This window comes from Phodopus roborovskii, unplaced genomic scaffold, assembly GCF_943737965.1.
Source record: "Phodopus roborovskii unplaced genomic scaffold, PHOROB, whole genome shotgun sequence".
Taxonomy (NCBI): Eukaryota; Metazoa; Chordata; class Mammalia; order Rodentia; family Cricetidae; genus Phodopus; species Phodopus roborovskii.
In genome coordinates, this window is record NW_026125245.1 from 106,875 (window position 1) to 126,016 (window position 19,142).

The 19,142-nt window shown below is 37.8% G+C and overlaps 1 pseudogene; it reads right to left on the reverse strand.

Annotated features, from left to right (window-relative positions):
- Positions 1–954: 954 nt before the first annotated feature.
- On the reverse strand, positions 955–1,908 carry LOC127227893 (olfactory receptor 10W1-like; annotated as a pseudogene).
- Positions 1,909–19,142: the final 17,234 nt, after the last annotated feature.

Consider the following 19,142-nt stretch of genomic DNA (forward strand, 5'->3'; position numbering starts at 1 on the left):
AGATGCACATTCACTACAAGTACATCTGTTCAACTGTGTTCATAGTAGCATTATTTGTAATAGCCAGGACCTGGAAGCAACCTAGATGTCTATCAATTGAAGAATGGATGGAAAAATTGTGGTACATTTACACAATGGAGAAGTGCTCAGTGGAAAAACACAATGGGATCCTGAAATTCACAGGGGAAATGGATGGAACTAGAAGAAATCATTCTGAGTGAGGTAACCCAGTCACAAAAAACCAAACACAGTATTTACTCACTCGTATATGAATTTAAGACTTAGAACAAAAGATAACCAGCCTACAATTCATACCACCAGAGAAAGCAGGAAACATGGTGGACCCTGAAGAAGGGGAAAGGAACAAGATCTCTTGAGCAAAGTGGGAGCATGGATTAGTATTTATCCCTACTATGTGAATGGACTTTGGGAGCCCATCCCACATAAAGGGATACTTTCTCAGTCTAGACACATGTGGGAGAGACTAGGCCCTGCCCTAAATGCTATGGCAGACATTGAAGACTCCCCATGGATGGCCTCACCTTCCCTGGGGAGCTTAAAGGGGATGGGATGGGGGTTGGTGAGGGTAATAGAGGAGGATGGGAGGGTAAAGAAACTGGGATTGACATGTAAAACAACCTTGTTTCAAATTTAAATAAAAAAGGGATAATAACAAATAAACTAAATCTTTCCTATTATCTATATAAAGTCATACATTTGTCATTGAATGTTACCCTTTGCTCATGTACTTGCTCATATCTTTCTTATAAGACTAATCAACTAGTCTAGAAGTATTACATATTAAAGAATGTCACAACACATCGGTAAACATTAAGGTACTTTATGTTTATTCTTTCCATGAACATCATTTTAACATCAATAGAGATAATACTTTTCACAGTATCACAGCGGTTTGATTTAACTCAAACTAAAATTTGTTATATTGGATTTTCCCTATCCTATCAGTTTTGGGGAGAGATGATGTCTGGTAAGTATTTTCCCTATGGCCCCTTTCATTTCACTGTTCCTCAGAGTGTAGATGAGGGGATTGAGGAACGGTGTTCCCAGTGTGTATACCAGGGAGATGAATTGATCTTGCTTGGGGTTATATTTGGAGTTGGGGCGTAGGTACATGAAGGCACAGCAGCCATACTGAAGCAGCACCACAGTAAGGTGAGAGGAACAGGTGTTGGGGCCCTTTGTCGGCCAGCTGCAGTGTGTGGAGTTTGAGCACAGCAGCTACTATCAAGGCATAGGTTGTAGCTATGAAAATGAAAGGCACAGCAATGGCTAGTGTGGCTGCCAATAGCACAGAGAGCTCATGGATATGACTTGTGGCACACACAAGATGCATCACTGGAGGCACATCACAAAAGAAATGCTCTATTCCCCTAGCCCGACAGAATGGAAGACAGAAGATGAATACCACAAGCTGTAAGGACAGGAACAAACCAACGACCACAGAAGCAACAACCAAGCGGACACAAAACCTTATAGTCATAATGAGAGGATACTGTAGGGGACGACAGATGGCAACATATCTGTCATAGGCCATGAAAGCTAGGAGAAAACAATCAGCACTACCAAGTCCAATGAAGAAAACCATCTGAGTGGCACAGGTCAGCAAAGTGATGGTCTTCTCTGACTTTAGGGTGTTGGCCAGGATATGTGGTACTACCACTCCAGTGTAGCATAGTTCTATCCCGGAGAGGCTGCCCAGGAAATAGTACATGGGCGTATGTAGGCGGGCTTCTTTCTGGATGGAGACCACAATGAGGATATTCCCAGAGATGATCAATGCATAAGACAGGCTGACTCCCAAGGAAGCTAGAGCATACGTAGCTCAGGGCTGTTGGGATAGGCTAGGAACACAAACTGCATCAATACTGAGTGGTTTTTCCAGGTCATTGAGTACACAGGTGTTCTCTTTAGAGTGGAAAATGATACCTCTCAGATGAATGATATATTTACATTATAGACCATCTTCTATTTTACTTATCAAATATAGATTTAGATGTGAGAGACAGACTGTATCTTTTATTTCTCTATTTTTACAATTTTTTCCCCATGTAAATCTACATGTTAGCTTCTACCTGTAAACAGGATGGAAGTGGCATACTATTACCTCAAACCACAAGAGGAAACGGGTGGATCTAGAAGGGTATCTACGGAAGGCATTGAGCATCAATTAAATTCTTTTGGTAAGCTCATTTTTAATCATCAAGTTTTTTGGGAGTCAAAAATAATCAATAATGGTCACAAATAACATTAATTATTTACTTACATATTTATTGTATATAGATTTCACTTATGTGTATATGTTATTAGCTGTCTTTTGATGCATTTATTCAGTGACATGTGGATTTCATATTCACAGATTATTATACAAAGGAAAAAAATAATATAGGTTATGGGAGGATTAGTCATGGACAAAGTCTTCAAGACAGACTTGACAATGGCTCAAATAAGATGCAGAAAATGGTGTTCACTTTTTGGGTTCTCTATGCTTATCAAACAAGGAGAGCTATGCCTCCAACACACTTGCATTTTAGAATAGGTTTATACTAACACATCAGAAACATGAACACACTGCTAAAGACCCAAGAATACTTTCTATGAGTTGAACAGGACTATAGAATACATAATGAGAACCTTTCTTATATTCCCCTTCATCTTCTAACAGGAAATGTGAAATATAGAGGGGAAAATGCATTTTCCTCAAAAGGGAAAGCAGAATAAAAAAATATAAAATCACCCCAATGTTTAAAACAAACAGGTGCAACACATAAACTTTGCAAATCTCAATTTTTTCAATATCAAATTTTAATATTGGCCATTAGGCACTAAAGTCTTTTTTAAAAGAATATTTTTTCAAAATATCCTTTATCACTATAAAAATCATTTATAGACTGTCATGTCAATTCCATGTGCACTTTGAGTATGAATGACTCTCTGCTGTTCTTATAGCTAGGAAATGTTCTTTGTTTCATTCATTTTATCCTCCTCTTCTGAATTTAAAAAAAAATCTGAATATTTTCTCATGATACTTAGCATTTTCACACCTCACTACAGTACCAGAAATATGGGTATTGCATGATTATTAAACTAATGCTTATGGTGAATTGCATGATTTATATAATTCTACCATCTGACTTTATGAAGCTAGGGATTGACTTTTTATTTAAATTTTTATTAATATTTCATAGTAAATACTTTTTCATGACTCTTATGAAAAATAACATTCTATATTTGAGATGGACTATGAATAACATTTTATTTCTTAAGCATATAGTATTTGGCTGTATACAATAAGCAGATATTTAAGAGCAAGCCTACTACCTGTTTGATGATGGAGGACCATAATTATGATTTTTTAGAAGTTTATTAAAATCCAGCAAATTATGCCATCTTAATCATGTAGTTAATTAAATATTCTCATGAAAATTGTAAGAGGTCAAGGATTCTTAGTGATGAAAGGGACATTAGAAATTACCTGGTATAATTTTAATCAGATTCTTGAAACTCAAAGAGATTCTGTACATCAGGGCATCTTCCATGTACAATTAATCTATTGAATGTCTAATTCTCCCTTCAATATTAAAAGGTAGGGTTCTTGAAAATTTCATTCTGAAATTGGTTCCTTTGTGACTTATCTACTCTGTGTCTTCCAAAAAGTGACGTATTTTCTCTATAGAAGCACTTCAGATACTAAACTATTCCTTTAGCCCCAAGTGTTCTTCATGTTCATTTCAGTACTTTTAACACCATGGTTTGAATATGTGTCATAATTATAACTTTTTTCATCTTTTTTCTTTATAAAAACAATATTAGTAATGAAGAATTATTTGAGAATGGTTATGTCTGCACATTCTTGAGACACTGATAATCTAAGCTACATCAACATACTGCTAGTGTCTGGTTACTGTCACATAAAAAGGGAAATTATTTAACATTCAGAGGACCTCAGTTAGACATTCACTCTGCTAATAACAGAATCACCTTTCAAGAGGCCACTGACATAAATTAGTTTACTTTTACTTAGAGACATAAAACTATTATTAACATAATTGTGCCATGGTAAGAGAAATACTGGATTAATGTATGGAGTTTATGAAGGTGGCTAATACAAGTCTTCTCTCATTTTTCTATACAGTATAAGTATGCTATTAAGAATATCCATTTCACAAAAGAGAATAAGATGAACCCCACTCAAGGACAAAATTTCTACTAAACTGTGAACTTATGAAATTTCAATATTAAACATTAAAGATAGGTGATTAATATTTTAGTCAAAATAACTAGACTGTAAAGTGAATTAGGAGGAACACTGAATCCTGGGCTATAGTATTTGTAACATCCTACAGTCTATTCATAAGTCCATCACTATTCCTAACAGTATCAATAGTTTGTAAATCAAGGGATAGGAAAAGACTTCTCTTACCTTTAATGTAAAGAGAGAAGAGGATATAATAGTTCTGTGTCCTCAGCTGTACCTGCAAAAGATAGGACCTAGAACACAGTGGTTAACTACTCTGGTGAACCAGTATGAAATGACAGTGATCTTGGGGAGACTACTCCCGCGGGAGCAAACCTTCATAGACCATCCGAAACTAAACCACTAAAGGAGCAAATTGCTTTGTCACTTAGAGTTTTGCTTCATAGCTTCCATCTCCCAGAAGAAGGTAGTTCCAGTGATTGGCAATGTATCCCCTGGCTACCAGAGAATTCTGAGGGATTTATTGATTAATTTATTTAAATAGGCACAGGAGAATGTATGAGAATTTATAGTGTACTGTGAAAATGAGTATCATCAAGCACTGAAAAGGGCACTAATTTCATTAACTTACAAATTATCAGGAAGAAAATATACCAATAGGAAATAGTAAAGTAGGAATTAAAATTGGAAAACCTGGAAAATTAAAAATAGCAAGGAGAAAAAAACAGGCTAAAGTCACATGAAAGATTCGAATGCGTATTAAATGAATGTGTATTGTTGAACAAATATATAGTGAAGATATATCACTAGAACAAATCATAAAATGGAAAATATCACCCTAATGTTTGAGAAAAGCAAGTCTTCATTGAAAGTGATAACATATACATATTTGAAAATGAAACACTCATTGAATCTCTGAAGACAGGGCAATTGAGAAACTTATAGGGAAGAGAAATGTATATTGTATTTCATGACTTTTATTTTTTTTTCAAAATATATCCAATGCCTCTATCAACCAAAGAAAATCACTGGTTTCTTTCTCAATACATAGTGAAATGTGTATTTGTCTTTTAAAATATATTTATGTTTGGGATTATAATATAATTACAAAAATTTTCCCTTCTAAACTCTTCCACATTTTACTTCTTTCTCTTTCAAATGCATGGACTTGTTCTGGGATAATATTTTTTACACTGTAAACAGGTGTCTCTGCATAAAGAACTTTATCTTTGGTTTAATGAAAAGCTGAATCAACAATATATGGGCAGGAGAGGACGGGCAGCATTTCTGTGTACAGACAGGAATTGGGAGGTGGAATCTAGGCTTGAAGCAATTCAGACATAATATGCTGAAAGAAAGGATCCATGTGGCAGAACATAAATTCAAAAATATAGGTTAGCTAAGTTATAAGGGCTAGTTGGAAATAAGCTTAGGATAAAGATCAGACTTTCATAATTAATAAAAGTCTCCATAACATTATTTGAGAATTGGCACATGAAGAAAGACTTGCTACATCATCTGCTTAGTTGTATAATATTAATTTTACATATCTTTTCAGGATAGACAATTGGTGTACTCTTCCGTGAAGAAACCTATTTCTCCAAACCTTTATGCTCCTTAGTGGTCTAGAGTTCTTTCAGGTGTATTTTTGAGGCTTCCTGTGTTTTCCCCTGTACTCATTATCATGTCTATGTTTCCTTGGTTTCAGGGTATAATTGCCACTTAGGGGGAAATGTATGTCTTTAAGCTAAAAATACAAAAACACAAGAAAATAATATCCATATATGTATATTTGTTTATATGAAATGTTTAAATTCACAAATGTCAAAAAGAGTATGTAAAAGTGTACAAGCACATGAAATAAAAAGTACCTCTCACATACATCAAAGCTAACCATGGATTTATCTTCTATACTTCTAACTTATTTCTTTGTTTCCCATAATCCCAAAATTTTAGTTGAATTATGCCAGATTAATCTATTGACTTAATCTTATGAAATTATAGCATCTTAAAAGAACAAGGATTTATTTCTTGCCCATGTTGTCAAGATTTTTTTACAGGTTTAATGAAATCTCATGTAAATTGTAATGTCTCTGTATAGAACAAGAAAAAAAATCTCTAAAATTCATATAGAAACACAAAAGTCATAATAGTAAAAGAGTTGGAGAAAGCCAAAAAGAGTGGAGAAGAATCAACAAAATAAATAATTTATAAAAATGGATAATAAAACCCAGTGCTCTGTGATCTAAAAATAAAATATTTAGTAAAAAATATGTAGAAATTCCATGTAATTTAATTAGACCACTTGTGCACATATTCTGAAAGAAATGAGAAGGACATAACACTGAAATATCTCTGAATTTTTGTTCATTGCACCATTATTCACAATGCTTAAGTTATAGATCAAGTAGTGGTACACCACAACAGATACATATAAAGAAGATGCATTGTATGTGCACAGTGGAATAATATTCAGCCATCAAAGATTAATCATATAAGTAACATATTTCAGAGTCAGGAAAATGAGTATTGAATGCTTTCTCTTTTAAAGTTTTAATTAAAAGTAGATTCTTCTCTCATAAAATATATCCCAACCACATTTCCCCTCCTTCCACTTCTCTTAGTTCTTCCCCATCTACCCTCTACCCTAGATCCAATCTCCTTCTCTTTCTCTTCAGAAAAGAGTAGATCTCCAAGAAAGACCAGCCATGGAGGACAAAACAAGATGCAAGAAGAGAAGACAGAAGCCCCCATATTGAAACTGGAAATTATAACATAGAGAGTCTCAAGAACAGGCAAAAGAGACAAAGATACACTTACTCCCACTATAGGGGTCTGACCATATAATAAAGCTATAAGCCATAATATATGTTTAAAGACATGATATAGACCAATACAGATTCCGTAATTGCCTCCAGTCTTTGTGAGCTCATGTGATCCCCAATCAGGGATTGGTATGCCATGCTCTCCTGGTATCCCCTATCCTCTCTAACTCACAGATTCTTGCCTCCAACATTTCTATGTGTTCCCTGAGGTCCAAAGGCAGAGCCCCAGTGGAGCTTTCCAATTTATAGTCTCCTTCTGAATAGTGTCTAGCTGTGGGTCTCTGCACCTGCTCCAATCTTTGGTGAGAGGAGTCCTTTCTGATAATTACTAGCTGAGGCACATGTCTATTAGTATAAATACAATAGACTATCAGTAGGAATTATATCATTGATCCTTTCTCACTGTCTCTCCCTTTGTCTCTCCCTCTCTGACACACTCTCTCTCCATCTGTCCCTCAGTCTGCCTCTCTCTTTGTTTATTTTCTCTTCCCTTCTTTTCTTTCTTCTTTCTTTTTCCCCACTTTGTGTTTGGTATCTTGGCTATCCAGTACTAGTTCCTGACCATCCAGGAAATGTAGGTCATGGGTTCTCTCCTTTTGCCTAGTCCACTTTTAAGTCAGGCATTGGTTGTTCACTCCCACAAGTTCTACAACACCATTGCCCCAGCACATCTTTCAGGCAGAACATATCTTAGGTCTAAGGTTTTGTGGCTGGGTTAGTGTCCAGGTTTCTCTTTCAGTGCCCTGAAGATTACCTTCCTGAACCAAAGAGATTAGAACATGGGAATGTGGTAGATGTTTCTTTAGAATCTCTGTCCCAGGATAAGGACTTGAAGAATTTTTTATTAATTGGGAAAGCTTGGCCTTAGCTTAGGCTTGATCCAAGCTAGCTCTTAAATACTTAAATTAGCCTATTTATAATAATCTCTGTTCCACCATGTTGCTTGTTACCTCTCATCAATAACATACATCCAACTTCCTCTGCATCTGGCTGATGAATCTCCTGCCTCAAATTATTTTCAGAGTCCCTATCTGCCCAGAAGTACCACCTAATACCCCCTGCCTATCTATCGGCCATTCAACATGGAGTGAGAGAGTCCATTTGTTCACGCTCAGAAGCCCTAAGATAAAAATGTACCTTTCACTTGCTGTAGTGTCCAGTCTGAATAGTGAAGAGGGATGATGGGATGGATTCCGAAGTACCTTGAGAGTTATTGAAATTATGTCTTGTTGTCTTAGGGTGACAGCATCTTTAGGGGACTCTGAGAATATTGGAACAATGCTAGCTAAATAATTTGTTCTCCTATCTCTGTGTTATAGGAAAGTTCAGAGATTAACTGAAATCCTGGCTAGAATAGTCTGTGAGACTTGCCATCCTAGCTATCTGCCGTTGTCCTTGATGCAGACTTTTGAAGAAACAGCAAGAAAGGCATTTTGAGAGGCAAGGCTACCTGTTCTAGTTCTCTTGTCTTCATTGGTGTATGGTACGTTTATTTGTTTATTCTGTAATCACACAGACTTAAAGGCAACATACATATCTGAATTAACATATATATGGGATGTACATACAATATGCATAAGTCAGCTAAAGACAATTTTGTGTTCCATGAGCAGATAAAAAAGTCATTAATTAATCTATTTGGATTGTATAACCAATTGGGATTCTTTAGCCAACAAGATGTGTTATGTCTCATTAAGTCTCAGAGCTCTTCCATGTAGAGGGATCAGCATATATATCACCTATCTCATTCTGGTCAAATCCAATCTTCATTAATTTTGAAGGAATTTATAGCTTTTAGTTTCCTGTGGATAAGAAGGCATAACCTCTCCCTGAATATAACACATTCCTTAATTTCCATACATGTAGTTAAGACATCCTTAAAATATAGAAACTGACTTTATTCAGCAGTTTTTCCACATCCCAGTGTATGTAAGCAGCTGTTTTATTTTATCAGTCGCATTTTACAAATTAAAGTTAATAAAGTACTATATAAGATGCAAATGCCTTGTATTATGGTATTTCCCATCTTTACATAGCTTGTTCTTTTTATATTACCTTGATCTCTTTTTAAATATTTCATTGAATTATTTTCACACTATATTTTCCTAAGACTGTCTGTATCCAATTTATTTTCTTTCTTCAGCACCAAAGAATCTTGTCAAGAATTCTATACCTGTTCAGAGATTTTCTTGGTCTGGACATGACTTTCTGTGCATTCACTGACATGAGCCAAGCCTTAAAGGGACAGGCCACCTCTGTTCATCTGCAACCTCATTCCGGGGTTCCTCTTAGCACATGGTACTTGTGGCTGGCTCTGATCTCCTTAGATTAGTCCACCTGGCTACCCTACTTGTTCTAGGCTGAAGCCATTATTTGATTTCCTGTGAAACTAGACTAGATTCAGGCCCAATGACACTGACCAGGAGCCTGAAAGGCTGTGATTATTAGGATGCTATGTATGCCGCCCTTTCTAGAACTTTTATTAGCTGTCTTAGGCCCTGTTTAGATAAGACATGCTGCATGTTGAGCACCAAATGGCATGCACCTTTCTTTGTACCACTAGCTCAGGAGTAATAACATGGAGAGGTTTTGCTTGTTTGTTTGTTTTGTTTTGTTTTGTTTTTTTAAAATTTAAACTTGAAGAAAGCTTGTTTTACATGTCAATCTCAGTTCCCTCAACCTCCCATCCTCCCCCTGTTCCCCCCACCAATCACCATCCCATCACCTTTCTGCTCCCTAGGGGAGGGTGAAGCCTCCCCCATGTGTCTAGGCTGAGAGAGTATCCCTCTATGTGGAATGGGCTCCCAAAGTCCATTTGTATACTGGTGATAAATACTGATCCACTATCAGAGGCCCCATAGACTGCCCAGTCCTCCTAACTAACACCAACATTCAGGGAGTTTAGAATCAGCTGACCTGAACAAGCGGGAGCTCATGGACTCCAGTCTGATAGCTGGGAAACCAGCATGGAGAGGTTTTAATAATTATGAAAACTTGACCTTAGCTTATGTCTGTTCCCAATTAGCCCTTAAAACTTAAATTAATCTGTTTATATTAATCTATGTTCTGCCACATGGCTTCTATCTCTCATCAGTTTCGTATGTCTGACTTCCTCTGAAACTGTCTGGATTCTTTTACAGAGTTCCTATCTGTACCTGGAAGTCCTGTCTATCCTCTCTTGCATAGCTAATGGCCATTCAGCTCTTTATTAACCTAATCAGAAGGTGCCTAAAGTAGGTGAGATAAAACATGGAGGTAAAGCTTACATAATTTAAAAAAAAATGAGTACATGGAATAGATTCCTTTTCACATGCCTGTGCTTATTTGAGGCAAGTTGTTTGTGGATAAGAATCAGCATGCTTTGGGCAGTGTGGACATATAGGCTGACACTGTTCAGGGTATTATGTAGACTTAATGCCAGACCTAGGACCTTATCCTTTCATTTTTAATGGAATTCAGTGCAGGAATCTGCCACACCCTCCCTGGACAGAAACTCTGAGAGTGGAATCAAAACTGCGTGGTATAGATAGTGAAAATTCATTATTTACCTAGTTGACTTGGAAACATGCAACAGAACAGACAGGATCAGAGCATATGAAGAGTAGGAACAGAGCATATTTCCTGCTACTTCAAGCACTGGCTACTTCAGGATAACATTTACAGATTTATAGAAGGAACCCTGGGAGAAACACCAAGTTGAAAAATAATTTGTCTGGAGTGATAGCTTCATTAGTCGTGGCCACTCAGATTATCATAGTTTCATTACTAGAAACAAATGTCAGGCCTTAAGAAATGACACGTTGGTTTAGAGCCCCTGCAATTTCCATTCTGTGGGCTGCCGTTTTTCTTGGTCTTGTTGACTGGGAACTCCTTATACCGTATAGGCTTCTAATTTTGAAGAGGTCCCATTTATTAATAGTTTCTCTCAGTGTCGTGGCTCACCTGGAGTTATGTTCAAGAAGCAAGTCTCCTATACCAATTTGTTCAAGGGTACCTCCTACTTTCTCTTCTAAGAGGTTCCAAATGTAACTGGATTGACTTTGAGGTCTTTTTGATCCATTTGGACTTGAGTTTTGTGCATTGGGACAGATTTGTGGTGGATCTGCTTAAATTCTTCTACATACCCTCATCCAATTGTGCCAGCATCATTTGTTGAAGATGCTCGTCCTTGCCCCCATCTTACATAATTTTAGCTGTTTTAGTAAAAATCAGGTGTTCATAGGTGTGTGGGTTAATATTCAGGATTTGCCTTTTCTCAATTCAACTCCCATTGGTCACACCTGTCTATTACCCCAGGTGCCAATACCAAGCTGTTTTCAGGACACTGCAGCTCTGTAGTAGTCTTAAAGTCAGGAATGGTGATCATATCTGATTAAGTGTTCAAGTACCCAAACACTCACCTTAATATCCTGAATGTCTAAGAAGACATCTGTTACCTCAGCTTTGAAGTCAGCACAAGAAACTCCCTGGCATTTATTGACCCTCCAACCCTGCTCAGAAAACCCAAGCACCAGGTCCAGGGCATGATTCTCCCCTCAGCCATAAGCAGAACCTTGGTAGAGGAAGTGATTGATACTCTGTCCTATTCAGATTCCTACATGAGCACAAATGAGTGAACCTACATACACATGCACATAAACATACAAGCATGAAAAAAATACTAAATAAATGGAGTTCTGTCATCACAACGAATTGAAATCTGTCTCATTTGGTTCTCATGGTACATCGTGCTATGTAGCCTGTGATTTATGAGGATGAGAAATTATCATGCCTGAGTTCAGCAGTAAGAGACTAGAAAAAAAGAAAAAAAAAACAGGATACTAGCAGAAGAAAACTTTCATTCTGGGTGTTCTGAGAATGCTATGAGGAGAGAACTCTGTCACCAGAGTGAGGCTCACCTCAGCCTTGAAGCAAGTGGTAAGGATACTGAAAGAATACGATGCACAATTTAGATGCACATAGATGCACCTGCTTGTATATTGAACAATAAGCACAATGAAAAGACTTAGGCACTAGAGTCCGGACTTCAAAGATAATGGATCCCTTACCTCCTCTATCAAGATATTTCCGTGATATTCATCTTAGCGTGTTGATGGAGAAAACACATGAAGGGTGCAGAACAAGTGTGTGTATTACCACACTTGCATTGCAAAGTAACTATGTGAACCCTGGAGAGCCAGACAACGGAACCTTTGCAGCCTGTCAGGTGGTCATTTTACTCCCATGCAGTTGGACAATTCAGGACTCTGCCCTTTCCTTGGTGAACCACAGCTCCTTCCTTTATTTTCCACCCTCTTCATCTCTTGTCTAGGTTAAACAAACTCCCATGAGACTAAATATTCTCCCTGACTCCCAGGTCAGAGTATCTCCATACCAATTGTTGTCAATTATTTTAATTAAAAATATCAATTGGTTTTGAAATTTTAATCCTTTATTTTAACCATGTATTCATTCCTTTGATAAAAATCTGTCCACGATACTCCATTGAAATCAGGATGTTTCTTAGGCACTTTAATGTCAGTAATGCCTGTGGGTGATAACATACTTACTTCCTTCAGCTTCCATTTGCTTCCCCATTCTTAGCACACATAGTGACAACTCATACTACCACAATTTTTTTTTCCCTCATTTGCTTTATTGGCAGCTTCAATAATCCTTCAATCTCTGACATCAACATTCTTCCTTCACTGAGGGGTTCACTTCTTCTCAGAACACTGTCCCCCATGGTCCTTTTTGGTATATATAGCACTTAATAGTATTTGATTTTTTATTAATTTTTTGAGGTAATAAAGTAATTACATAACTTTATCTTTCTATTTCTTCATAAACTCAAATATAGCCCTTCTTGCTCTTTCTTTTATATTGATGGCCTCATTCTTATTAAATATTGTTACAGGCATGTGTATGATATATATATCCCTAAGGTGTACCGTTATGTCTGTTGTGCATTTATAGGGATGAACATTTTGTATTAGATAACTATTTAATTCTATTGTTCCTGAGAAAGACTTATTTCTCCATCTTTCAGGTTTTATTAGTTGTCCATAGTTCTTTCTGTGGTTTTGATGTCTGCAAAGCTTTTGGACCATTCACTTTGGCATATCCATGGTTGTGCTTGTTCAGCTTGCTTATACTAAATCATGTTGTGGAGATTTTTCTGGGTGTATGTTTTGAAATTTCTAGAAGACATAATCTTCCAGCAAGCTCTTTGACTCCCCTAGCTCCTACAATATTGTCACCCTTTTCACCTTCTTTAGTTCCTATTCCTTGGGGTGTGGAGTTGTATTGCAAATACATTCATTGGAACTGGACTCCACAACTTTGTACTTTTATTGGCTGTTTTCTGTCGTGATCTCTTTTGTTGAAAAGAAGTTTCTTGATGAGAAGGAAGGACTACACTTGAATGTAGGTGCTAGTACAAATATTTGAGAATGCAGCTAAGGGCTATGCTGGTTTAGTAAATTCACAGTTATAATGTCTCATTTAAGATCAATCACTTCACTAGTGCTGGATCATTGACAAGTTTTCCAGGACTACACATGATTTATTTCTTGTTGAGCAATTAAGGTCAATTAGGAGAACTGTTGTTTACAATGAATGTTGTTCTTTTGCTGCAGCTAATGCCTAAGACACACAAACACGAGACTCAGCGCCCACATGGAGTTTATTGAGAGAAGGGAGAGAAAGAGGTGGTATCTAGTGGCCAACTGAAAGCAGGATAGAGAGAGAAAGAAAGAGAGAGAGCAGGGGGCAGAGAGAGAGCAAGAGGGGCAAGGGGGGCAAGAGAGAGAGGCGGGCTTGGCACACTTGCTTTAAAAGGGGGGCTTGTGCATGTGTAACTGAGTCCTCTGGCAGCCAGATAAAGCTTGAGCCGCCAGGTAAGGCTGATGTATCAATGACATGGCCATGAGCGTCCCACCCATCATCGGGGGGTGGGGGTCAGCTTGCTGCTAGTTCCTAACAATGAATGTATATATGGTATCTCTGTATCTCTTAGGATTATGGTCCCATCCCTAATTATTTTGTACATGGGTATCATATCTATATAGGACTGTTGGTTGTATTTCTCCTTTAAAGACTTACCATGGTGCATTCCATTCCACCCAGCTCAAGGGAGGATTATAGGTTTTATAAGTAGTCTCCCTCCAGTTTGCCTCCTCCAGTGAATGCATGTGTTCTCTGAACACATGGGCTCAATATGCTTTCTCAAATGAAAGTATCAAATGAGACATTGAAACAACTTGCAAAACAACAATACTGTGACTTACTGTGCTCCCACTGGGTTCAGGTCCTGAGATAGGCAAACGGGTTTCAGCCCTGGAGCTGTTTGGGGCTGTTCATTTGTGTGACACTCATCCGATACTTGGAGACAATTATTCTTACTGAAGCCCTCTTTCTGAAACATTTATATGATAACCTGGAAATAGGCCACAGGGTTCCCAATAGTGAACATCTTCCAGTAACAAAAACAGAACTACACCCAAAGTCGAGAACTCAACAAAATTGATGAAAAAACAAATTCATGATATTCATTAACTGTTCTGGGATTTATACTGCTATTTTTTTCTTTTTATTTAAATTTTAAACAGAGTTATTTTACAGCCAATTCCAGTTCCTTCACCCCTCCCATTTTCCCCTATCCACCCCCACCAAACCCCCAGCTTTCTGCTCCCCAGGGAGGGTGAGGGCCTACCATGGAGAGTCTTCAAAATCTGTCATATCATTTGGGGCAGGGCTCTAGAATCTCCCTCAATGTGTCTTGGATGAGAAAATATTCCCACTCTGTAGGATGGGTTCCCAAAGTCCATTGGTATACTACGGATAGATACTGATCCATTACTAGAGGCCCCCATAGACTGCCCAATCCCCTCCTAACTAACATCCACATTCAGGGGGTCTGGGTCAGTCCTATGCTGGTTTCCAAGCTGTCAGACTGGGGTGCATGAGCTCTCCCTTGTTCAGTTCAGCTAATTCTGTGGGTTTCTCCAGCCTGGTCTTGACCCCTTTGCTCATCACTCCTCCCTCTCTGTTACTGGATTCCAGGAGTAGGCCTACTGTTTAGCTGTGGGGTGTTTGCTTGTTTCCATCATTACTAGATGAAGGCTCGGTTTTAAATTAACAGTATGCTACTTAGCAGAATGATGTTGACTTTCATGAGATCGATTTTCCATGTATATGTTTTTGTGGGTGGTAGGTGTCTGCTTCTCCTTCTATCAGCTACTAGATGAAGAGCTCTAAATTTTACATTAACAGTGTGTTACTCATCAGAATGATGTTGGCTTACATGTGATATGATTTTCACATGTATGCTTTTGTGGGTGTATGTACATGTGTATTTCTACCAATAAAAAATTCTACTCTTGACCTAAGACCTTTAGAGTTCCTCTATGCTGTGTATTTCTCTTAGTCTCTTTAGTTGTTCTATTAATTCATCATGGAATTCCAAAATCTCTGCATTCAGAGCTTTTCTATCCCATCTCCAGTCCCATAAAGCTGCTTATAATATAATCATTTGAGGCTTAATGTTATTTATAAATGCTAATCTGATAGCTCAGGCTCATCACTATCTAGCTCTGGCCTATAAATTAACATATTTCTATTAATCTGTGTATTTATATTTCACCCATGGTTTACCAGTAATGTGCATATGGACATCTTTCTATGGTGTGCTTAATAAAAACATTGATGAACTGTATTCTATACTTATATATTAGCTTATTCCATCCTCAAAACATTTTACCAGAAGGAATTGTCTTCTTCTTTACTAGCTATGAGGCTGAGATAGCATCTAAGTGCCAAGCCAAGATAGCACAACTAGTAAGTGATAGAAATGCTCATCAGATGCAAAATAGTACAAATTCAGAAATGAATGCCTTGTCTTTAGATTTTACACAATATGTGGGGTTTTTTTCAAAAGCATCTACTTTGGAAGTCAACAAATTTCAGCTACTAATACTCTACATTCTTTTAATATGTGAAGGTGGTGGAACTTTAGAGCTAGAAAAAATGATTTCATTTTAGCCAATTCTTGTTCAGGAAATCATTACCATTAGTGTAGTATTTTGGCAGCTAGACCAGTGCTGCGCTGAGATACTGACAGTAATGCAAATAAAGGAATTGGTTCTAGTTAATGGAATGGTATTAAACACGAGAAGCAAGTAAGTTGTTCTATTTTACTAAGAATTTACCTCGGTGATATGATATTCAATTAAACCACTACTTTCCCTAAGTCTATAAAACATCATTTTCCCTTCCCATCTCTGAAAAGCATTCTGATAATATAATGGAAAAAATATGTACCTGGGCGGAAGATGCTAGCTGCCTCTCCACACCCTCGCTTACTAGTTATTAGGATGTGGAAGCACTGCAAAATCAACTTCAACTTCTCTCTCTCTCTCTGTCTTCTTTCTCTTCTCTCTCTCTCTCTCTCTCTCTCCTCTTTCACACACACACACACACACACACACATAAATATCTGTGCCATTATAAGCTATGCCTACACTATTTACATTGGGTGCTGAACTCAATAATATCTTAGCAGCTTGGTGGTCTCACTTTTCAACTGTAGTGTCCCTCAAGATCCATTCTAAACATTTGTCCTGCTAAGAGTTTTCTTCAAATCTTTATTTTCAAGCTATGCTAAAACTGGTCTGGATGCATTATTTTACTAAGAGTGGTTCAATTACATGCTAGGTTACCAGTTTGACATCAACTCATTTACCTATAAAGTTTCATCTCAAAATAAAATTTCCTTGGAAAATAAATAATTATTATTACAAAAAATTCTTTAGAGTTCCGCACTATTGTAAATGTGATCTCTGAGAGAGACATTATTCTTATGTGACAACCCTAACAGGGTGTTGCGTACCTCATAGAAGAACAAAGCCAACAACTCTCAGAAAATCCCTTACGTCCTTAAACTTTAACATACACTGAAAAGTAATCGCAACTGTGCATCATTCCTGAAGTAATCAGTGGCGCCTAGATTTGGTTTCTCCATTCCGAAAACCATTATAAATCCTTCCATTATCAATCGGCTCTCACCTTGTGGTTGTATCCAAATAGACCACGTGTCATCACCTGCTTTATCTGAATGAGCTACTGAGCCCTAGGCAAACATCCACCCCTTTTTTCCTCCGTTTGGTATCTGTGACTCAGACATTTCCATCAGTCTTCCCCCTATCCATCCCTAAAGTAACTGAATCCATAGGAAACCAACTCTTGGCCTATCTCCCTGAGGATTTGACAAGTTCCTTTTAGATATGGGCATTGACAATTCCTTCTTTGATAAATAGAATGTTTTTTTTGTTGAAATTCATAACTATTTTTTTCAAATTGAATTTTTCATGTCTCAGATTAATAAAAAATAGTAAGAGAAATAAAAGTTAATACTGTCATAGAGTCTCTACTATGGTAAGAATTCTAAATAAAAAATAATAAAACTGCCCTAATGAGAACTAAACAATGTGGTGTTTAATCACTCAATAGCTGTCAAAGGTCAGAATTTTGGTACAGTTTATGTTCTGTCTTGCACTGCAGCTTTACTCACAAATCCAACAGCAAGGGAATTAGCATACGTGAAATCGGAACCTACCAAATTCTAAACCAGGGACCATAACTTGGACAATGAATGGGATAGCAGGGCCTGTCTCCTAAGTGCTGCAGTTAGCGGGGGGGCAGAGACAACTTCTATTTTCTTATGGTCTCAGGGCTAGCTTTTCCACCTGCCTCAAGCATTTATGGGCAGGGGGAAGGAATCTTACCTAGTCTTGCTACTACAAAACAGATGAGAAATGGGGACAGCACTCCCATTCTCATATCTCTGGGACTCGGTTACCCCCCCTCCCGCTCTTGGGGTTGGCCCTATTGTGATGCTTTGGTGAGGTGCAGAGCCTGCTCTTGTGAGAGTGCAGCTCCGGAGTCAGGAACAGTTCTCCCACCTGCCCCCAGTGTTGATGATCCAGGGAGAAGCCATTTCTCCCAATGCCCAAGAGGCAAAGAAAGTGTGGCTTGATCTCCACATGGCAGGACCTCAGGAGTTGGCTCACCTGTGCTCTCTTCACATGGTCATCTCTGCTGGGACACCAGATAAAATGCCAGGGCTACTGGTCAAGGGTTAAGCACTCCCTCACCCTCTCTCAACCTGTTCTCTCCTTTCTCTCTTGTCTCTTCAGATATCCACAGGACTCGAACATTCTCCCTCCCCCCTCTCTCCACCATAGTATACCTCTGGTGACTCTAACAGTGCCCATCTATCTGGTGATGTAAAGTAACAGATAGGCCTGTGGACCCTGTCCTCTGAGCCAAAGTGTAGCCAGCCCGGGCCCCTGACCCATGTGTATCTCCATCTCACTCAGATCACTGTGATGTTGGACTGGGTCTATGCTTCTTCATGACAGGAATGCTAAATTGCCTAACTCCCTGATACCATAGGGGCCAGGTTCCTGGTTTGTACATTGACATATTCACCTACCACATGCACATGAGGTGGGGTGGTACTTGCGCTGGGGTTCCATGTGGACCAGGGTTCTCAATTACTTCTTATATCCTATTATCTGCTGAAAATATCCTCTTGAGTTCAAACTTAAATCCCTTAAGTTTTTAAAAATCCAAAATTAGATTAAAATGCTTAATTTTAATCTTTAAAAGTTAAAGGGCCATTGTTAATTAAATGACTTGTGGGGTTTTGTATTATTTTGTTGTTTTTGTTTTGTGCTTGCCCTTAGCTTGATGAATAGTCAGAATATGGCAAGGGAAAAATTTAAAATAGGCTCATTATTTTATAATATATATATATATATATATATATATATATATTTATTTATTTATTCATAAAGCATTCCAAACTTCCTAATACCATATTAGGATGAATGAGAATCAGCTTGACATGCGAAAGGATACCTGTCTGTGTCTGGAAAGTTCTCTACCATTAAATTCTTGAGCTCGATGCTCAGAGTTCATTTTACAGAACATGATATACACAGTCCCAAGAATGTTAGAAGTTCTAGAAATACCATCTAGCATATCTGAAACTTAATTTTGTCAAATAGTGCTTTATACATTTGCTTTCTAACATGCTGAAGTACAGTTAAATACTAATA